This window comes from Juglans regia, chromosome 10, assembly GCF_001411555.2.
Source record: "Juglans regia cultivar Chandler chromosome 10, Walnut 2.0, whole genome shotgun sequence".
NCBI classification, from domain to species: domain Eukaryota; kingdom Viridiplantae; phylum Streptophyta; class Magnoliopsida; order Fagales; family Juglandaceae; genus Juglans; species Juglans regia.
Genome location: NC_049910.1, coordinates 30961879 through 30986340, shown reverse-complemented (window position 1 = coordinate 30986340; position 24462 = coordinate 30961879). Strand labels below are relative to the sequence as shown.

The following is a 24462-nucleotide window of genomic DNA, read 5'->3' as shown; positions in this document are numbered from 1 at the left end:
ATTTTAATTAATTATATAATGCTTGAGATATAATAGTGTGGAGAAGATTATAGTAGTTGGCAAAGTTTGGCCTCTGACTTTGTCTGCCTTCTCCTAGGGGTAATAATACTAATAATAAATAAAACCATCTAACATCACTGGATCTACAGCAAACGTAAATGGAATCATTTGACATCATCCTATGATGTGCCATTAGGTGATTGGAAATTATTTATTACATTTCATTTGTGAACTTATCATTTAATGCCACATCATAGGATGATGAATAGATTTATTTAAATTTATATTAATGCAATAATTTGAACTATTCTTGAGATTTCATATTGTATGTTCTAAGTATATAATTATTTGGCCCAAACAAACTAGTGTTTATAGAGGTTAGTGCCAATGGCCTTTGTGATTTTGATGGCATTTACCCCTCTCTAATGAAGGCTGCGTGAGGAGGAATCCCTACACCTAACCTTTGTTTAAAATAATATAGAGGGGTAATTGGCAAGTGCTTGATATTAAAATATGGCCAAAAAGGTCAACGGGTCGAATCAACTTACCTATTTGATTTAGTTTGTTTAAGCGGATAAGGTAATAATTCAAAATAAAAATAAAAATTCTACGTGCAGTCATTTTGGTGGACGAATTTGTGGACTAATCCAGCTGGCATGCCAGCTATGAAATGAAATAGTGTGTTCTAATTTGAGCCAGAGAGAAAAGAACGACAAATGAAATGGTGCATTGAAGACGCCTGAGTGATGCGGTGCGTTTTGATCTCCTTCTCCAATATGATCCAACTTCTGCACAAAAAACATCAACCAGCACCACCTATGTCTAAGAGCTAGTAAACTTGGTGACCACCTTGGTCCCCTCAGAAACGGTGTGCTTGGCGAGTTCACTGGGCTGCATGAGGCATACCGCGGTCTGGATCTCTAGAAAGGTGATGGTGGGCTTCTTGTTGTATGTCGCGAGTTGGGAAGCCTCCTGAGTGAGCTTCTCAAAGATGTCTTTAATGAAGGTGTTCATGATCCCCATGGCCTTGCTGGAGATCCCGATATCGAGGTGGACTTGTTTAAGCACCTTGAAGATTTAGATCTTGTAGGTCTCGACACTCATCTTGGTCCGCTTTTTCTTCTTGTTCGAGGTGTTAGCTCCACCTTCCTTTAGGAACTTCTTTTTGGCCCCGGGCTTCTTCTCAACTGGAGCCTTCTCTGTATTAAAGGCTATACAACTAGCTGCTCCTCAGATGATAGTGGAAAGGAGTGCAACTCAGAATAAACAGCTACACTGTTAAGCCACTCTATAACGTTCAGAGCACTGCTTTGTAACAACTTATGGACATATGTCATATGCTTATTAGGAGGAATATTCTGAGTTGTCAGTACTTGTAGTATAAAGTGATACTCTGAGTGTATATGAGAGTGTGTAAAAACAAGAAGAATGTTTTGAGCAGCAAAGTGTTGCACTCTGTTTCATGAAGAGAATTTTTCACAAACACTTAGAATGCCTTTTATGTTTTAACATGGTATCAAGAGCCTAGAAAGACTCACGTCTCTTCACTCATGGCGTCTTTAGAAACAAATCCTCTTCCTATTGTCCCACCCTCCATAGTCACAGTAGCAACACATTCTATTACATTAAAACTCACCATTGAAAACTATCTTCTTTGGAAGGCACAAATTGTTCCTTTTTTGAAAGGTCACCAGCTGTTTGGATATGTAGATGGTACCTTGCCGATGCCTCCAGCCAACCTCGATGGCAAACCCAATCCCGCCCATTCTCAGTGGCTTCTTCAAGACCAATTGATAATTTCTGCTATTAACTCCTCTCTGTCTGAATCGCTCCTCACTCAAGTTTTGGAGTGTTCAACCTCTCACGAAGTATGGGCTACGCTCAAGAGTCACATCTCATTCATCTGCTCACATCATGCATACTCAATATCAACTTGCCACTCTTAAGAAAGACTCAGAATCCATCTTAGAATACTACAACAAAGCCAAGAATCTTACCTCCCTACTCGGTGCTGCAGGGCATCCTCTCTCTGATTTAGAGTTCTCTATTTATCTTCTTGCCGGCTTAGGCTCTGACTATGAGTCCTTAGTCACCTCTCTTACCACTAGACCAGATCCTCTTTCTCCTCATCAACTATATAGCTATCTCCTCACACATGAATCTCGTCTCTCCCATCAGACCCAATCTCTACTCACTACTCCCGCATTCTCTGCTCATAATACTGTTGCTCGCCCCCCTTTCAATCCTAACTCACAAAACCGTGACCGCTACAACTCTTACAGGGGAGGACGTCGTGGTCGTGGTCGTGGTTCTGGCAGAGGAAGGTTTCCAGGCTCTCATGGATCATCATTCCTTGCACCCAACTTGTCGAATCCACGACCCACGTGTCAGGTCTGCAACAGATCGGGACACTCTGCAATTGCATGTTATCACCGCTTTGATCACTCATATCAAGCTGCAGCACCCCCCACCTTAGCTGCAAATTCCACCACTGCTTCTATGGCTCCAACCTCGACCTCATGGTTCCCAGATACGGCAGCCACTCACCACTTTACACCAGATTTTAACAATCTCAATTTTGAATCAGCATCTTATCAGGGCTCCGATCAAGTAAGCATTGGTGATGGTTTCTCCCTGCTTATTCAACACATTGGCTCCGCTCACCTCTCTTCCCCTACTGGCAAATATCTCTTAACTCAACTCCTTCATGTTCCTTTGATTTCTCGTAACTTGCTCTCGGTTCGGCAATTTTGCCAAGATAATAATGCTTACTTTGAGTTTCATTCCACTTTCTTTGTTGTGAAGGATTCTCGTACTCAGACGGTGCTGCTTCGGGGTCCCGTTGAGCAAGGATTGTACGTTCTACCCTCCGCTTTTGCAACCACAACCACCAGTGGCTCCAAATCCCCTTGTGCTTTCCTCAGTTCCCGGACAACAGCTCAACTCTGGCATCTACGCTTAGGACACCCTTCATTGCGCACCACTGCCCTAACCATTTCACGTTTTCAGCTTCCCACCTCATCTCATGGTCTCGCTGACTGTTCTGCATGTGCACAGGCCAAGGCCCATGCCTTACCTCATCCACCTACATCAACCAGATCACTTAAGCCTTTTGCTCTTCTTTTTTTTGATGTATGGGGTCCATCCCCAATTTTGTCTTCAACTGGTTGTAGGTTCTATCTATTCATAGTAGATGATTACTCCAAATATATTTGGCTTTTCCCTTTACAATCTAAGTCTAATGTTACTTCAATTGTTTCTGCATTTCTTCGATATGTCACAGACATATTTTCTACTAATGTTATTGAGGTCCAATCCGATTTGGGGGGGGGGGGGGGGAATTTCGTCCCCTCACACCTATCTTTAAAAATCTTGGAATTACCCATCGTATTACCTGTCCATATTCTCATCAACAAAATGGCACGGTTGAGCGCCGTCATCACCATATTGTCGAGATGGGCCTTGCGCTCTCGGCCCATGCATCCATGCCTCACATGTATTGGGTCGAAGCTTTTCAAACGACCACTTTTCTCATTAACCGCTTGCCCACACCGGTCCTAAATAATCAGTGCCCTTATGAAAAGCTCATGGGCCAAGTACCTGACTATTCTTTTCTTAAGGTCTTTGGTTCTCCATGTTGGCCCAACTTACGACCTTACAATAAACACAAACTTGATTTTCGTTCCAAGCCATGTGTGTTTATGGGTTATAGCTCAGATCACAAAGGTTACCTTTGCCTTCACTTGGAAACTGGTCGTACTTACATCTCGAGAGATGTTAAGTTCTTTGAAAATCAATACTATTTTTCCTCTCAATCCAGTTCCATAGTCTCTCGTAAGAATCAGTCAACTTCATCTGGCCCCCCCTTGATTTTTCGTGTGCCCATATTGGCCCATAATGAACCCATTTCCATTCCTTCTACTGTGTCGTTACCTATGGGCTCCATCACACCCACTACTTCAATCCAGCCCACCTGTGTGTCCCCGCCTAGGGCTTCATCTCCTTCTTTCGTTCCCCCCGTGTCCTCAAATCCCTCTCAGCCGTTGGCCTCTCCTTCATACTCGTCTCCATCTTCAGTAATCGAGTCAACCTTGTGGCCGTCTCACCCCATGGTCACCAAGTCCAAGTCGCAAATCCAATGTCCGAAAACTCGTTCAGATGGCACTATCCCGTGGCCTCCACCCAAACCGACTCTGTCTCTCACAACCTCCACCACTTCCCCCTCACGAACTGTTCCAGAGGAACCTACCTCATTTACGGAGGCCTCGAAATACTCTGAGTGGAGGGCTGCAATGCATCTAGAGTTTCAGGCTCTACTCCAAAACCACACTTGGGATCTCGTCCCATTTTCTCCTCACTATAATCTTCTTGGGTCCAAATGGTTGTTTAAAACCAAACGTCATGCTGATGGGTCTCTGGAACACCGCAAGGCTCGCCTTGTGGCTAAGGGATTTCATCAGCAACCTGGCCTCAATTATTCGGAAACATTCAGCCCTGTCATGAAACCAGCCACAATTAGACTTCTCCTCTCTCTTGATGTCAGTTCCAATTGGCCTCTCTATCAGTTAGATATCCAGAACGCCTTCCTCCACGGGGACCTCGATGAAGACGTGTTCATGCAACAATTGCCAGGGTTCGTTAATCCAGATCAGCCTTCCCATGTCTGTAAGCTTCGAAAGTCCATTTACAATTTAAAACAGGCCCCTAGGGCCTGGTTTGCTAAACTAAGTGACAAACTAATGTCACTTGGTTTTCATGGGTCTCAGTCGGACTCATCTCTGTTCATTTTTCAAAACTCTACAGATTGCATGTATATACTTGTTTATGTTGATGATTTGATTGTTACTGGGTCTAGTAGTTTGCTTATTGCTGAATTTATTACGTCTCTGAGTCTCCATTTTCCTGTCAAAGATTTAGGTAATTTACATTTTTTTCTTGGTATTGAGGTTTGTCGTGACTCCTCGGGTCTTTTTTTGTCTCAATCAAAGTATATGCATGATTTTCTTGTCAAAACTAATATGCATAAGTCTAAGTCCATCTCTACTCCAATGTCCACTTTTGTCAAACTTACGGCCTTGGATGGTTGTTCCTTTGAGGATCCATCTCTATATCGGAGTGTGGTTGGGAGCTTACAATATCTGGCGTTTACACGTCCAGACATTTCCTATGCTGTCAATCGTGTATGTCAATACATGCACAGCCCACGCCTGCCTCACTGGCAGGCTGTTAAAAGAATCTTGAGATATCTTCAGCATACTCAGTCCCTTGGCTTGCATTTTACCTCATCATCACAGCATACTTTATCTGCGTTTTTTGATGCGGATTGGGCTGGATGCCCTGATGACCGTCGATCCACAAGTGGCTTTTGTGTTTATTTTGGGTCTCATCTCATATTGTGGGGTTCCAAGAAGCAACCAACCATAGCCCGGTCCTCTACCGAGGCTGAGTATAAATCGGTTGCTAATGCAACATGTGAAATCTTATGGCTGCAATCCTTACTCAAGGAACTTGGAATCTTCCAAAAAAATCCTCCCACCTTATGGTGTGACAACCTAGGAGCTACTTACCTTTCGGTCAACCCTGTGCTTCACTTTAGAACTAAGCATGTTGATCTTGATTATCACTTTGTAAGGGAACGGGTGGCTGCCAAAACACTTCAGGTCTCATTCATCTCAAGCAAGGATCAAATAGCTGATATCCTAACCAAACCACTTTCAGCAGTCAGATTTCAGCAACTATGGTCAAGCCTCACCATTACATCAGTGCCGTTTGACTCGCGGGAGGGGTATTAAAGGCTATACAACTAGCTGCTCCTCAGATAATAATGAAAGGAGTGCAACTCAACAGAACAGCTACACTACTAGCTGTTCCTCAGATGATAGTGGAAAGGAGTGTGCAACTCAGAATAAACAGCTACACTGTCAAGCCACTCTATAACGTTCAGAGCACTGCTTTGTAACAACTTATGGACATATGCCATATGCTTATTAGAAGGAATATTCTGAGTTGTCAGTACTTGTAGCATAAAGTGATACTCTAAGTGTATATGAGAGTGTGTAAAAACGAGAAGAATGTTTTGAGCAACAAAGTGTTGCACTCTGTTTCATGAAAAGAATTTTTCACAAACACTTAGAGTGCCTTTTATGTTTCAACACTCTGCAACTGTTGATTTCTTCTCCTCAACGGGCTTTATCTCGGTAGGTTTCTTCTAGGTTTTGGGAGCCATAAGGAATTAATGGGAAATGAGATGATAAACGAAGAAGAATAGAAAGCAAGTGTGTAACAAAAAATTACAAGTTTTAGCTCGGTATCTAAATCTTGCAAATTACATGTTACATATCTTACATATCATTGGGTATCTCAATCTTTATAAAAAAAATAAGAAAACGACACCATGAGAACCTAATGTTTTGGCAGAATACCAAGAACACAGAGCTACTATTTCTTTTAGTTCTTTAGGCGAAAATAAAAGAGAGTAGATAGCGACATTGCCTGCCTCATCTTCTTCCTAGGAGTGTAGCAGACCTTCTAATCTGACAATTTGGGAGTGCATACTGAAGAGGAATGTAGTTTTTCTTGATGCTCCTAAACAATAAAAGTTATGATACCAATCTGATTGGATGAAGGAACCTCATAAACAACGATTGGATCTCGTTTTGCACACTAAAGAGGGACGATACGGAAGAACGATTGGGTCTCACAGGAGCTGATTCTCTTCTTCGTGTTTTTCTATTTTCTTCTTTCTTCTTCTTTTAACAAGTGATGACGTGGTGTTCTGACACGTCAGATTCGTGCGCCTGGTCATGCCCAAACTCGCCTGCGTATAGAAGAACTAGAATAAAATTTATCCCCAATCACTTAATCGAATTAGATAATTCATCACTTATAAAGAAGGAGAGACAAATCGTGGGAACTTTGACATTTATTGTTGCTTGCATAGGATTTTCTAGTGGTGGCGAACCCATAAAGAGACATTGAATCGTCCACTTTGGTTAGCTATCAGTGAGCAGCTCAAGTACATAAGCTAAGCATTGATGAAACTCGGCTGAAAAGTTGCAAACCTATAAGTTTGAATTTATTTAAGTTAATGACCAGATCAAGTTGAGTACTATATCCATACCAACCATGAGTATGGACAATATATAAATAAATACGTGTATGAAAAATAAATATATAATTAAGGTCCACGTTCATCTCCAATGGCCCCCGCGACCGATTATGAGGTGTTGGTGTTTTAAGGGCATGTTTGGGCGTTGAGAATTTTTACGATTTTTAGAATTTTCATAATTTTATTTTAAAAAATACTCAAATATAAATATTTTTTAATTTTTTCGTCTAATCATTACTTAATTATTATTTAAACACAAAATTATTACAACTTTTAGAAACTTCAAAACAAAAATTATATTCAAATAATTTTTTAATTTTATAATATTTTTATTCAACTTTTTTCTCTCTTATTTTTTAAAACCCAATAAAAATATTTTCACTCAAAATATTTAATTCACTACCATTTTTCCAGCACAAAATAAATAAATAACCTTTTGTACTAACCTAGCTTCTACCACCACTACCCCACTGTTAATAACACTTAAAATTAATCTGGTTAAAAAGGGGTAAAAATCTAATTATCATTAGACACTGTACTCATTTCCTGTGATTTATTTTTACAAAATATTTTTCTTGAAATTTATGTTCAGTAAAATTGAAAGCATGTTTGCAATTAGGTCACACAAAAAAAAAAAAGAGAGATTGCATCTAAGCTGGAGATCGGTAATACAAACGTGACGAATACGAAATAGTTGTCCATGTTATGTGGGTTCTTGACACCTGTAATGTTTCAACTACTTCACCCAACAGATTGATCAAATCATTTAAGGAACAATCAAATTGAATATAAAAATCTTATGCAAGGGATTAGAAAGCTGAAAAAGTGGGCCAAAAGTTCTTTATTTTCTATCATTTCTAATTTTCTATTTAATTTCTATGCACCCAATCCATATATGCTAGCTTTTATTTGCATACAAGATGATATCTAAATAGTAATGTTACTATATCTTCTAATTTATACAATTCATTTTGCTTTTTGAAAAAATTTTAATATAAATATATATATATATATATATATATATATATTTAAAACAAACAAGCGTTTGAAAATACAAAAAATCAAAAGCATATCATTTTCCACATACAAAATAAAGAAAAGAGACCATTTTCAGAGCTGTGTATGGCTTCTTGTGATGGATACTGTTTCCGTCATTACTCTAGTTGTACATGATAGCTAAAGAAAACAAACCGATCATCATGTCCACTGAACTTGGAATATCCGGAAACATCCAGTTTTAAGCGGTGAACATGCATTCCACGTGTAAGCTTATACATCAACATCCTTTCCTAAGAGGCTTTAGAAGTCAATGACTGAGACTTCTCTGTTTGATTAAAAGCCCCTCTTAAATGTAAGTAGAGTTTATCACCTAAGAGCAAGGAAAAGCTAATAGAAAGCAGAGCTTGATAAGCACCTCACGTAGTAGAAGACTTTGAAACTCAACTTACCCAATAATTCTCTTGAGGCCCCACCCTCAAGGTCTGGCGGGGTCCGGTAATTGCCTGCAGGTGAGTAGTCGAGGCAAAAGCCTTGGATACCCTTACGAAAAACAATACCATTTCTCAGTTGTAATTGAGTACTCCTGCTAATTTGAAGCTCAGTAAGAGAATTCCCCAGATATCAGATCAAAAAGCAAATGAGGAAAACCAAAACAGAAAGCGAAAATGAATGAATTGCTCTGAATGAATTTACACGGGTTTATTAATTTATACAATGAGAAAAACTATCTAACAGGCTACGAGAGTACCATAATCAGTTACAAGTAATTTAATTATATAAATTCCAACACTCCCCCTCAAGATGGAGTGTGGATGTCTAACACACCCATCTTGGAAAGAAGTGAATGAAACTAATGATTGGTAGATGAATCATGCAGTGTTTTAATCATCCTAGACAAGATTTTATCCCGAACTAAATGACAATCAATTTCCATATGCTTCGTCCTCTCATAGAAAACAGGATTGGCTGAAATGTAGAGTGCATCTTGACTGTTGCAAAAGAGTAAAGCTAGCTGATTCATGTGTTCAATGACGAAGTCCTTAAGAAGTGAAATAAGCCATATATGTAATCTCACATGCAGTGGAAGCTAAAGCTCTATACTCTACTTTACTAAGCATTCTGCAGACTTTTCTTAGTTGTTTGGTTCTATATTGATGACATAATTGTTGCTAGCAATAATGAAATTTGCAAATAATTGGATAGTTAGGAGTACCACTGACATGAGGCTTGTTTTAAACCATAGGGGGGACATATTTACCTCCTCATGTAGATCGTCATGCAAGAATGCATTATTGGCATCAAGTCGGTAAAGATACCAATTATGTATAGATGCTAAAGCAAGTAACAATCTAATACTAGTAAGCTTAGCCACTAGAGAGAATGCATCCAAGTAATCAAGCCCTTCTTCTTGGGTGTAGCCTTTGGCTACTAACCTTGATTTGTATCATTCTATAGTTACATTAGAATTATACTTCACTTTATACACCCATTTGCATCTAATTGGTGTCTTACCAATAGAAAAATCAGTGAGGGACCATGTTTTTATTAGACTCAAGAGCTACAATTTCAACTTCCATGGCTTCTCTCCAATATGAAATTTTGACAGTTTCATGATAGCATCTGGGTTCGAAAATAGAAGAAATCGCCAAAGAAAATTTCTATGAGGGATAGACAATCTATCATATGAAAGGAAATGATGGAGATACTGAGGATAACCTGTGTCATCTGAAACATCACTTGTAGAAGATGATGGACATGTAGCAGAAGAATTAATTGGTAGTGATAAGACTACAAGTAAGAAGGGTTGTGTCTAATTCTAGTGGAGGCCTTTCTATGTAGAAACAGGTTGGGACTCTTTCGGTGGTCTTACTCAAGTAAGACAATTGCAGATCCATAACCTTCTTGCAATACATTGGGACCCCTGCTACTGCCGAGACAAGACCGTCGGTCCTCCCTCCAACGATCGAGTCTTTCTCAGGAAACCTTTCTTTTGGTTTTGTCGGTGCAAATCTAGTATAGTTTAACCTTAATAAGCATCAAATCTAGATCAGACCTACATTATATTTTTTCTTCTTGAGATGACAATGAGAGATGATCTTGTGAGTAGTCGAGGCAATAATTCTCTTGAGGCCCCACCCTCAATGTCTGGCGGGGTCCGGTAATTGCCAGGTGAGTAGTCGAGGCAAAAGCCTTGGATACCCTTATGAAAAACAATACCATTTCTCAGTTGTCATTGAGTACTCCTGCTAATTTGAAGCCCAGTAAGAGAATTCCCTAGATATCAGATCAAAAAGCAAATGAGGAAAACCAAAACAGAAAGTGAAAATGAATGAATTGCATGCTCTGAATGAATTTACATGGGTTTATTTATGCAATGAGAAAAACTATGTAACTGGCTACGAGAGCACTAGAATCAGTTACAAGCAATTTAATTATACAAATTCTAACACTCCCCCTCAAGATGGAGTGTAGATGTCTAACGCACCCATCTTGGACAGAAGTGAATGAAACTAAGTGTAGTGGAGAGCTTTAGTCAAGAGATCAGCCAAATGATTGGTAGATGAATCATGCAGTATTTTAATCATCCTAGACAAGGTTTTGTCCCGAACTAGATGTCAATCTATTTCTATATGCTTCGTCCCCTCGTGGAATACAAGATTGGCTGAAATGTGGAGTGCATCTTGCCTATCACAAAAGAGTAAAGCTTGCTGATTCATGTATTCAATGATGAAGTCCTTAAGAAGTGAAATAAGCCATATATGTAATTTGTAATACCCGAGGTCAACACGAAACTTGTATTCAATTTTTTTTTAAAAAAATAGGTTACGGGCCCAATTTTTATATTGATGGATTATGGATTTTTATTAGGTTTGATATTTAGGTTTAATTCAGTTAATATTTTATGAAACAAGTGAGATTTATTTTATTTTATTTTATTTGTTATCGAGCCCTAAAGCCCAAATAGGTGAGATCACGCCATGCATGCATCTTCCTATCTTTTTTTCCTAGGGTTTCAACCACCTAATTAGGTATCATCTCAAACACATAGAACTTCCCTCAACTAGGGTTGCTCTTCACGTCCGTTTTCTCCACGGGATGAACGTTATTATCCCATTACATTTAGGACAACAGTTGTGTAATAGATGTATATATACTCACGTATAGCAGTTCGTCAATTTGATAAGTTAGGGTTGCCGCAGGTTATCTCCCCCACGTCTCCACGTCTAGGCAGCACCAAACTCACGCACACAACCCAATTTTCCCACCCTCTGATATTTTGTTTCTTCTTTCATAACCACCAAGTCCTTCAAAAGGCAAGTTGCCTCGCATCTCCCAGCCCACGCAGAGTTGGTCCATGGATGAATCTGTTGTGATCATGCAAGACACCACCTCATGCTGCCGAGGCCTCCGAGCTCTGCCCTGAAACACCTCCAGTCGCAACCCTCTATTCTAAGCCAAGCAAACTGCCGTCGCACCCATCACCACCATCGTCGAATCCAACAATCCACATCTTTCCCCCACGGTCACAGCCTACGGTTGACGCACAAACCACCCACCAAACGCTTAGCCCCAGGTGTGACCACCCACACACGTCCCCAAACAGCATGTTTTGCACCATCTCAGACACAGCAACCACGGAAACCACCTCCCACAGCAACGACTCAGCCACGTTCAACGTTTGCACCGTAACACTCCTGCTTAGCTACTGCCCAGCCACGTGAAACCGTAGCCCACTACACAGCTCCTCCTATTTTGCTGTTGTGCACCACCAAGCCCATACGCCTATGTTTTAACAAGCCAAAAACAGAGCAGGTTCTTGCTAAAGTTCTCCATTGAACTCCCCTCCGTCGGCCTCTCACTCTCCCCCTCGGTTTTTCAACCACGTTACACGACGGAAGTCACCATACGTTGCTCTCGACTGGTCGCACGCCTCCTTGCTATCCCACGGTGAGCTATGTCTCCCTTCCGCATACCGTACGTACTCTCTCTGTCTCTCCCTCATTTTTCCACCGTGTTCTCTCGACTTACCCTTTCTCTCCCTCTCTATCATTTTTCATGCTCTGTCAGCCAGAACATCCACCGCCACTCACCCACGCCAGAGGTCCAAGGTCAAACCCACGACTCATGCCGCATGCACACCCTGCTTGTAAGACCTCTAGTCTCTCCTTTTTTCCATTGTTAGATTTTTAAGCCCTTAGATAGTAAATTACATGTAGGCCCTAATTGGTAACACAAAGTTTCTTAATTATGATGTTATTGTTGTGATTAAACTAAGAGAGTTTAGATGTGTGACTGTTGGAGATATTTTACAGTATAATCAGAGTCATAATTTAGAGAGTTGATGGGAAAATTATAAATTTTGGAGTAATGAGATCTTAAGGTTTCGAAGATGTTAGGGTTTGAAAAATTAAAATAGGTTACTTAAACATTTTTTTGGTTTAATTATGAAAGATGTAGAAATTTACGTGATTATTTTTATAGGTGACAATTTATATTTGTTCGGCATTGTTGAGAAAATTTTCTAAAAACCTAAGAAGTCCAAGTAAGCGGTGTTCATATACTAGTTTTGTATAAAAGAAATGAAATGGGGTTGACTTTGAAAATAAGCATGTTTGGTTTTGAAAAGAAATCTGAAAATGACATCATATGTTTATTCTGCATATGCATAAATTTTATATAAGAAGAAGTATTTTCTGTCATGACTGATGTAGACATGAGCTAATTTTGTGCATTCTGTTTTTGAAGTATGCAAAAAAAGCGAATATAAAATCTAAAAGTTTTTGTTATGAATAAATGAAGATGTTTTGATTATGTTTATTTTGAACATGAGAAATGATCTGAAGCTATTCAGTATTTTGTTTTGATATGATGTGTCATCTGAAAACCTTGGCATAAAGTTCTGATTCTGTTTCTGAATGTGATCTGGTTCTGATGATGTTCCATTCTATTTCTGTTAAAGCCCAGCCACGGGTATAATGGTGGTTTATAACCCTACCACGGGGGTGAAACATGGTATACGGCCCAGCCACAGATATAATGGTGGTTTATAACCCTGCCACGGGGGTTAAACATGGAATACGACCTAGCCACAGGTATAATGGTGGTTTATAACCCTACCACAGGGGTGAAATATGGTATACGGCCTAGCCACGGGTATAATGGTGGTTTATAACCCTACCACGGGGGTGAAACATAGTATAAGACCCATCCATGGGTATAATGGTGGTTTATAATCCTACCATAAGGTTAAATATGGTATTTGTCCCGATGTGATGCTATGAGATGATGAATATAATGTTTCAGTTTGAATATGCCAAAGGATTTTCTTTTTTAGAACAAGTTTGTTTTTCTGAAAATTTCGCTCAGATGTTTTGTACCAAGTTTTGTTTATACATTTCAAAAGTAAATATATTGTTTCTGCATTCTGAAAGTAAATTTTTGTTCTGCATACCGAATTTTATAAATGCTCATGTTTACATGCTAGTATATGCTCTCTGCTTACTGAGTTATTGATTACTCACATCTTATTTCCACAATATTTTTCAAATATTTTGATGGTTTAGCTGAGGATCAAGATTATGAGGCATTGGGTGAGATGATTTAAGTATATTGGTTTAAGCATAGGAAGTTTTTTTATGAGTATTGTCGATTTTTATTAAGAAATTTTATTATGTTATGATGATTTGACATTCTGAAAAATTGGTTATATTGAGGAAATTAGATTGAATCAAATTTTCTATATGATATTGGGAATTTGAAGTCTATTTTTATATTATTGAAATGTGAGTTTAAGTGTTAGGAAGTAACTCTCCGACCCGGGTGGGACCGGGGCATTACATAATCTCACAGGAAGTGGAAGCTAAAGCTCTATACTCTACTTCAGTTAATGAACGAGATATGGTAGTTTGCTTCTTTGACTTCCAAGATATGAGAGAGTCCCCAAGAAAAACAAAAACAAAAAAGCTTGTAATTGATCTTTGAGTGTGCACACACCCAGCCTAGTCATAATCACTAAAGGCTTTCAAATGGAAACTGAAATAAGTTTACATAAAAATGCCTTGCCCTAGTGTCGACTTCAAGTATCTCATAACATGTTGTGCAGTTGTCATGTGAGAATGTGTAGGTTTATCCATGAATTGACTTAAGACTTGTACTGAATAGGATAAGTCAGGTCTAGTGATGGTGAGGTAAAGGAGGCTTAAAATATGTTACAACTTCCAATCTAAATCTAAATCTGACAACTTACTCTTTACTAAGCATTCTGTAAACTTTTCTTAGTTGTTTGGTTCTATATTGATGACATAATTGTTGCTAGTAATAATGAAATTTGCAAATAATTGGATAATTTGGAGTACCACTAACATGAGGCTTGTTTTAAGCCATAGAGGGACTTAAGCAATCTACATACACGCCGCTCCCCCTTGCTAGCAGAACCATAAGGTAGGGACATATTTACCTCCTCTTGTAGATCACCATGCAAGAATGCATTATTGGCATCAAGTCGGTAAAGATGCCAATTATGTATAGATGCTAAAGCAAGTAACAATCTAATACTAGTAAGCTTAGCCACTAGAGAGAATGCATCCAAGTAATCAAGCCCTTCTTTTTGGGTGTAGCCTTTGGCTACTAACCTTGATTTGTATCATTCTATAGTTTCATTAGAATTATACTTCACTTTATACACCCATTTTCATCTAATTGGTATCTTACCAATAGAAAAATCAGTGAGTGACCATGTTTTTATTAGACTCAAGAGCTACAATTTCAACTTCCATGGCTTCTCTCCAATGTGAAATTTTGACAGTTTCATGATAGCATCTGGGTTCGAAATAGAAGAAATCGCCAAAGAAAATTTCTATGAGGGATAGACAATCTATCATATGAAAGGAAATGATGGAGACAGTGAGGATAACATGTGTCATCTAAAACATCACTTGTAGAAGATGATGGACATGTAGCAGAAGAATTAATTGGTAGTGATAAGACTACAAGTAAGAAGGGTTGTGTCTAATTCTAGTGGAGGCCTTTCTATGTAGAAACAGGTTGGGACTCTTTCGGTGGTCTTACTCAGGTAAGACAATTGCAGATCCATAACCTTCTTGCAATACATTGGGACCCCTGCTACTGTCGAGACAAGACCGTCGGTCCTCCCTCCAACGATCAAGTCTTTCTCAGGAAACCTTTCTTTTGGTTTTGTCGGTGCAAATCTGGTATAGTTTAACCTTAATAAGCATCAAATCTACATCAGACCTACATTATATTTTTTCTTCTTGAGATGAAAATGAGAGATGATCTTGTGAGACGATCTTTTGATTTGGGATCAGAGGATGACTACATGCGATGCGGAATTGTCTTAGATGGAATGTGAAAGGTGGTTGAAGGTGGAATAAGAACACTTTTATTTTTAGGAAAGAGGGAGGAAATAGCTTTCACATCTCTAAACGTAGCAAAAGGGTGGCTAAGTTCATGTGTCGATATGGGTTATCGGCTTCATGGGTTGCTAAAAGGATAGAGGACTGCTTAGAACTCCTCTGTTATGAAGGATTCTTCAAGGAGCTAAGGATGGGCAATGGAGTTCTCATCATTCAATACCATATTAATGCAAGGGGCAGCTTTCTGCAACTCTCAAAATTTTTAAATGGAAGGAGGAAAGATTTGTTGGTGATCCCTGAAGGCGAAATGGCATCAGATGGAAAGGTCTTGTGCATTTCATTCGAAACGTCATTGGGTCCAAAGCCCCTACTCTAGAAGATGCAAGCAGAGGGGAGTTCATTGATGGGAAGGCAGTGGGAATGCCTTTCTCTGTCAAATGTGTCTTTTACGCCTCGGTGTTGAGGTCACCAATGTGTATTCCGGTCGAGAGTAACTCTGTGGTGGAAGGAAAGGGTAACGCACTTGTAGGAGACAAATGTTGTCAGGTGACATTGGGAGAAGTGGAGGGTAAGCACGCTCCTCATGTGTTGCATGGTGGAATGGGTGCCTCTTTCGAGTGTTTGAGGGTGGGAGAAATTGAGGGGGTCTAGTGGGCTGTCAGAGCTCAATTTACGAGAGTTATGGAGAATGTGAGAGATATGATGATTAAAGTGGATAAAGGGCTAAACCTGGTCATGGGTTTGGGAATTGGGCCGAAAATATAAAAGGGGGATGGAGGGTTGATCCTACGGGTTTGAAGGCCTCAAATTCGCCGGCTTAGGGCACCTCAACACCATCACAGATATGGTCGTTGGACGCCGACATCACTGTTCACGCCGGTGTCACTTAGGTCATCGGCAACTTACCATCTGGCTGCCTTCAGTCACTAGTTGCAAAAGGGGTTGGTACTTTTTTTCAGGGTTCACTTTCAGTTGAAGATGGGGGTCCTTTCAGAGTTTTAAGTACTTTGGAAGAAGTGGATGAGTCTCTTTCAGAAGATGAAAATGGTGTAACATAATGCAGTGCTTCCCTACTTGTTTCAGGAGGCAGGATGAGCCTAGCCCTTTCTGTTCTATACATCTTAAGGGAGTAGTAAGGTCTGACGAAGTAGCATAGAAAAGGTCTTCGGGGGGTGGCGCACCTACAAGTAATATTCTTATCAATGAAACGACGACACCTATGCTAGAGGTGAAAGAACATCCAATGGTGATAGCAACAATATAGTTGTGAAGGAGGTTCGAGATTTGCATGCAAGAGATGGTGGGGAGGAAATTATGAGTTTGTCGTTGGTGCCTTGTGAGGAGGACTATTTAGGGTCGGGAGTGCAGTTGGGAGCTGTCTAGGGAAAATGATGTTCCCTTGTTATCTCTTCCTCCGATAAACAATATAGCGGGTTCATCATCAGATTGAGTTCTGCATAAGATTAACGAGATTCAGCAGTGTATGGGGATTTCATATGAAGAATGTGACAACCAATTTACAGCACTACTCATTGCGATTGAGGTGGGCCACTCACTTGAAATCAAATCAAGATTTAGGAAAAGCAAAGAGTTAAATCGTCTTTCTTGGGCAATTAACTACGACGCTAAGAGAGGTAGTTCAAGTTGAGGGAAGACTAAAGGGAGGGTATTATGAAGCTATTCTTGTAGAGGGAATTCATGGTGAAATATTAGTCTTACAGGAAACAAGGGATTAGGGTTGGGGAGGTGTGTTCTGTTCCCATTCAAGCTTGGTGTATTTTGGATAGATTTCAAATTTTCAAGGGCTTAATGGTTATTAGGGACTCTCTAATATGGGCAAAATGTTTCTTGTATACACTCAATGTATTTGGTTACTCCTATTGATATTGGTATGGGCGAAATGTATTTTTTTTACTTACTGATTGGTTGGACAGGGGTCTATGTGTGAGTATTTTTTATTGGTTGTTTTTTTTTTTGGTTGGTTATGGGTGCATGTATAAGGTTTTTCTCCACCATAAGTGCAGGTTTTCCAATAAAGTTCGGGGGTTCCGTCCTTCTTCATTAAATAAATATATATATTAACTTATAAAAAAAAGATGGGCTTGGAGGCATAAGGCTCGAGCCACATTTAAGAGACATATATGCTTTTTTTCAACAAAGTCATTTTGTTGTGGGGTGGTTGTCCATTACGTTTATTTGGAAACAAATTTAAAAAGTATTTTCTGAGGTAGAAATAACGATTATTTAAATTTTTAAAGATTATGACCATATTTTTAAAAGTTTAAAAGTTGTAATTATCTGTAAGTTGTATGAATATTTTCTTCCATTGATAGTATTTTTAAAATTAGAATTACATTATGCATTATCCGAAAAACCACGTTTGAAGAAAAGTATTAAACTGATGTTTTTCCTCAAATATTCTTTTTAGCTTATTTGAGATTAAAAGTACTTTAATATGTAACACCCAAATAACTTTTTTTTATTATTATTAAAAAGCTTTTAAAGTTATTTAAGTACTTTTTAAAACTTGCAATCCAAACATGCCCTTAATTACGAGTTTTTTTAATTCAAGTATCAATTTTACAAAAGTAAAAAATTGAGGCCTCAAATTAAAAAAAAAAAAATAGTGAAAATCCATATAGTGATTTTGTATTTAATTGTATCCGGGCCCTACTTATCATTGAAAGAAAGATAAACGTATTTCCTTATGAACCAATAATGAAACGAGGATGATTAGGTAAATGATTATTTTTTCATATACTAAAAATATGTTTTTATATGAATAGAGTAAAATATTTTAAAACGGACTAAAAAGATAATTGTAACGAGTTTTTTCTTTCTTACAAAAAATAATAGAATGAATTTTATAAATAAAAATATAAATACATGTAACAATTACAATTCCTAAAACAGCTTGAACCCCTCCTAAATCTGACAAAACATCCCCCAAAAAATCTAAAATATTTGAAAAACAAACTCACGTCTCTCCAAAAAAATCTAATAAAAACTCTAATATTTAACTCAAAACATTGACCAAAAGGTCAAAATATATATTTTTCTAAAACCAACATCGTATATTTTTATTTCCTGAGCAACATAATATTTTTCTCTATTATCCCTTATTCATTTCTCAATCTTCTCTTACTTTTCTCCACGATCATAATTTCAAATAAAGATTGTGTTTTCATGGAAGATGTTAAAGAGAGAAAATCAGAATTTGAAATTAATGGTCTCATACAACCATGATGCGTGTTAGTTTGTTATTATATTATAAAAAAATATTTTAATTATAAAGAAATTTTATAAAAATAAACTTATAAACTAACGTGACTTGACATGGTACATTAGATTGTAAAAGTACTATTTATATTTTGAAGTAGATCTATCGTATCACATTACGTTATATCATTTCGTGAATTTATTTTTATAGAATCTCTTTATATCTTTAGTACTTCTTTATATTATTAGCTCTCTCCTCCCCATGCAAATTAATTCCCAACTTCGCCACTTAATCATAGTGACACAAAATTAAAATGTTACACGTTGAAAGCAGAAAAACCTCTCATATATAGGGCAAGTAATGTGAAATGTATGACAACTCATGATGTTAAACTTTGTAGAATAATGTATATATAACATGCAACTTGCAAGCCTCGAGAGACCACAACACCAACTTATTCTTCTCATATTGCATGCCTTTCTACACTTATTTTAATTGCTTTATTTAGCTGGCCGGCCTAGGGCTGAGTACCGATTCAATCGGAGTCAGAATGTCCTAATTCCGACTCCAACTCCAACTTTGTCGGAGTTCGACTCTGGACTCCAACTCCGACTCTAACCACCGTAGGCTCCACTCCGGAGTCAAAGTGGAGTCGAAGCCACAACCATCTAAAAATCAACAAAATTATTGATTCACAAGAGAAAAAATTATTCAAAAATCACAACAAGCAAAATACCCAAATCACAACAAGCAAAATAACCCAAAATGCATATGTACACTCAAGTTAAAAATCAACAAATTGATAGAGATCGAGCAAGAGATTGAGATCGAGTGTGAGGGACTTAGGAGAGACAACGACTGAAAGGCAGAGGCAGAGGGACTTAGGAGAAGGATCTGGTAGCAAGGGGCAGTTGTCGCAACAACGAAGGGTAGAGGAACAAATGGACAACGACAAGAAAGTGGGGTTGTGAACGGAAGAGGCACTACAGAGAGAGAGAGAGAGAGAGAGAGAGAGAGAGAGAGAGAGAGAGAGAGAGAGAGAGAGGCGGCGACAGGCTGGGGGACCTAGGGTTTCTTAGAAGAGATCGCTGGGCAGAGGGGCTAAACTTTGGAAGACAGAAGTGATGACTAATGAGCTCAAACGGAGGACGGGGGTGTTAAGTTCCTAAACACGTGAAACGGGGTTGTTTTACCCTATGAAAAAGACGTCGTTTTATATAAGAGTATTGCTATTCATAAGCCTATACACCACATACCAAAATTTTTTTATTTTTTAAAAATTTTTTTAAAGTTTTTTTTGGTTTTATTATTCTTAAAATAATTGAATTATTTTACTCATAATCTATATATCACACATTTAATAAGAAAATAAAATTAATGAAATCATAAAAAAGTTGGTGTGTGGTGTATGAGGCTTAGGAATAGAATTTTTCTTTATATAATAGCCCGCATGTGGTGAGGTTTACAGAGGCAAAAAGACGTCATTTTGACTCTATTTTGGGCCTTTTGGGCTGGGCTGCGAGGGTTTTAGGCTTTTAAATCCACATTTTTTTTCTTAAACCTTGTTTTGGGCCTCTTTTTTTTCTGAATACTAAATCGAGCCCTATACCAATTTTAATCTTTATTTTAGTCATAAAGTTTTATTTATTTATGGGTTTTATAATCTTTTATCACTAAGTTTAATTGTTAATATTGATTATTAACAATGACTATTTAACTAGTATCTAATTACATGTTTTTACTCATTATAATATTTTATACTAATGTATAAGTTATTCCTATTATAGACTTGTACTATAGTATTTAATTACATGTTATTGTACTAAACTTAAAGTATTACGTGTTATTATATTAGTTTCCAACTTAATTATATACTAGACTTAGTATTATATGTTATTATGCTAATGTTATATTACATTAGTATTACATGTTATTATACATTAGTGTTCATACATTATTATTATTATTACATATTATTATGGTTTTTATAATTGTTAGTATTGATTATTATTAAATATTAATTATATGTTATCATATTATACTTTTAACATTTTATCATATTATAGTGTCTAATTGTATGTTATCAACATATCATCCTATTTATGTTTTTTATAATTTTTTTCCATCACTCAATTTAATTGTTAGTATTAATTGATAACAATTATTATTTAAATCGATTTGTACCATTGTCTAAAATTTAAATAGAATTATTATATTAGTATTATTATACATTGGTATTACATGTACTATAAGTTTATAATGTTATTATACATTATTGTAAATAGACTTGTACTATAGCTTATAGTCTTTAGGGTTTAAATACAATTGTTAATATTTATACTTGTACTATAGAATTTGATTGTTTACTATAACATTATAAACTCCTTATACTTGTACTAAACTAGACTACTAATGTCTAACTTATTCCTATTATAGTCTATAAACTTGTACTATAGTGATTAATTACATATTATTATATTCGTTTCTAACTCATTTCTAACTTAATGATATACTAGACTTAGTATTATATGTTAATGTATTAGTGTTATTATACATTAGTATACATGTTATATGTTATTTTACATTAGTATTATATGTTATTATATATTGATTTATACATTACTATTACATGTTATTATACTCTAGTTATTATACTTTAGTTATTATACATTAATATTACAGTTAGTCTTTATACATTAATATTACAAGTTATTTCATTAATTTATTATACATTAGTATGATATTTACATATGTCAAGTCAGTTGGATCTAACAATAAAGCCAAACTATTAGCCCTTCTTCATGGTCTTAAGGTTTGCATTTCTTTGGGTATAATTTTTGTTGAAATTGAACTTGATTCTTTGATTGTAGTTTCATGGTGGAATTGAAGAAGATGTGAGGTGTGGTACTTGGAGGACTTCTGGGAGAAAATTAATGAAATCATGGCTTCGATGACTTGTTCCATAAAACATATCTTTAGAGAAAGAAATCAAGTGGCTAATTGGTTGGTTAAACAAGGGGCGGCGGGGTCAGATTTTGCATGGCACATGTTTGGAGATATCCCTCGAAGGTTGATATTAGTGTTTGTTGAAGATATGGATTATTCAGGATTACCTTCATTACGTTTTTATTAGTGTATGTTGGTTTCCTGTTTTGTTCGTCTTTTGTCTGTTGATTCTGATTTATATGATAGGCTTGTTTAGATTGTTTTGTTGTTTTACTCATTTAGTTTATTGTATATGCTGTTTTTTATTATATTAGTTTTGATGCATGGGGCAGCTTTTCTTTGAATATATGTAAATTCCATGTGTCCTGATTTGTTACCACAATATTCATCCGCCATAAGTAAGGACAATTAATAAAATTAGGGTACCATCCTCATTTTGGAAAAAAAAGAGATGTTTATATATGTCATATACTAAATTATTATTAGTCAATTTAGTATATTTATATTATAGTATAAGTATATTATTTTATAATAATTTGCTCACATTATTATTGAATTTAACTAACGATATAAGTTATAATGATGAATGTATAGAAAAATACATATATTTTTTTTATAACATATGTACAATATCGAAGTCGAAAGGCAAAGTCGAAGTCGATACATCGTAGTTAGAGTCAGAGCAGACTCGAAGTCGAAGTCAGAGTCGGTCTCCGACTCCAACTACAACTCCGACTTTTTAGTGGAGCCATAACAGAGTCAGAGCGGAGTTGAATTCGAAGTTAGATTTTCAAATTTTTGCTCAATCCTAAGCATATAAAATATTTCAAACTCTTTCAGCTGGATGTAAGGATGTTTATATAAATTTGGTAGTCTTGTAATTATTATCTAATTACACGAGAGTTTTAATAGCCTAACCAACAGAGTCATCACCCCCTCAAATTCCAACTACAATTATTCAATTAAGTGATTTTATAGAAATTAAATGATAAATATTTAAAGTCACTTAAAATGTACTACACTGATAGATTTGATTAAAAATACAAAGAAGCAAAAAAAAAAAAAAAACAAAATAAGAGGAAAAAATAATATTTTTCATTTTGTTTAAGCATGAAAAGAAGACTATTAAAGCCACTTCCTTCCCAACATGCCATTACATAGAAAGTACAGGTCACATAATGTGATTAATGGCTGTTGGCTGAGAATTAAGATATCATATATAGAATAATTGCAGTATTATTGTTTTACGTATATGTTGTTTAATTTGCTAAGAACATATTTTGGCTCCAACATGATCGATCGATGTATGTTTTATGGACGTCTTTTGTTGTACGCTAAGTACGTACGTATGTATTAGACTAGATAATTTAGAATGTGTTTGACACCAGAGTAAAATTATAGGCTACATTACTATCTCATTTTAAAAATAAATAAATAAATAAATGTTTATAGACAATATTGTCACCTCATTATAGTGTGATAAAAATAAGATGATAAAAAATATATATATATATATTATATAAGTAATATTAGATATAGTCTTAGAATATACAAGTCTTGTGCATTTCATTTAAGAAAAAATAGAGTTCACAATTAAAAAATAATTTTTTTATCTAAGTTTCAGATTTATTTATTTTTTTCAAAATGAGTATACGAGGCTTACATACTTTAAAATTGAAAATATCATTTATCTTACAATATATTTATTGATTCAGGCACTATTTGATCTATTTCTTGATTCAGCCTGACAAAGTGTTTTAGATTGAGTAATGCTATACATAATATTTTTATTTTATTTTTATCTTACTATATAAAATATGATATATTTATCAGTACTATTAGATGATAAAAAAATATCTAATAAATAATTATTTAATAATAATAAATATATCACATCTTATTTAATAAAATAAAAATAAAATAATAACGTAATGTATAGAATTTTAATTTTTCAGATTACGTATGCGTACGACTAATCATGTTATACGTCTCAACTTGTCAATGTGCTCCCAAGACAATATGATTATATTACGATGAAAGAGTAATTTAAAAAAACCAATAATACTATCCCATCATTATGTCTCTATCGTGATACAATAACTCTCAAACTTCATATTTTTTACTGATAATTCATCTAAAGAAGACTAGACCTTTGAATAAAATAATAATGTAATTAGTTCTTTTGTTTACAATTAAGTCGGTTTTTAACATACCCACACCATTGATTTGGCACAATCTGAACTATAAAACTTAAAATCTCAACCTACTCTTACAAAAACAAATTAAATCATATCAATTATATTTTTGTTTTTATTATTTTTTGTTCATGGATTCTTGATTGTATTTGGATTTGGATTAAGTGGGTCAGATATTAGGATTTATTTGGACAGTGAGATGAGATGAGATAGTTTTAAATAAGTTAAATAAAATATTATTATTATTTTAATATTTGAAAAAGTTAAACTTTTTATTAAATTATTTATAAATTTTTTTTAAAAAATATATAATGATGAAATAAAAAATTATGAGATTAGATAGTTTGTATTTTCAAACCAGCCACGTGGCCAGCTAATGTTCCACTTGCGGTTTTGTGGTGAGAGGCCCAAAAGGTGGGATTGAATTAGGGGACAGACAAAAGCTGAGTATGTAGGAGAATAAACCCTATCAAGTTGGCGATAATATGATAAAATTAATAAATAAACGAAGATGGATAAGATTGCCGTTTCAGAGAATCGCTATCAAATAGGAAACTCAAAAGAGACTGATTCAAAAGAGTGCTCTTCTTCTTCTCTATCTCTGTCTACCTAAACCGTAGT

General features: G+C 36.2%; 1 pseudogene; it reads right to left on the bottom strand.

Moving 5' to 3' along the window:
• Positions 1–816: 816 nt before the first annotated feature.
• LOC108993117 lies at positions 817–6226 on the bottom strand (annotated as a pseudogene).
• Between the last annotated feature and the right edge of the window lie 18236 nt (positions 6227–24462).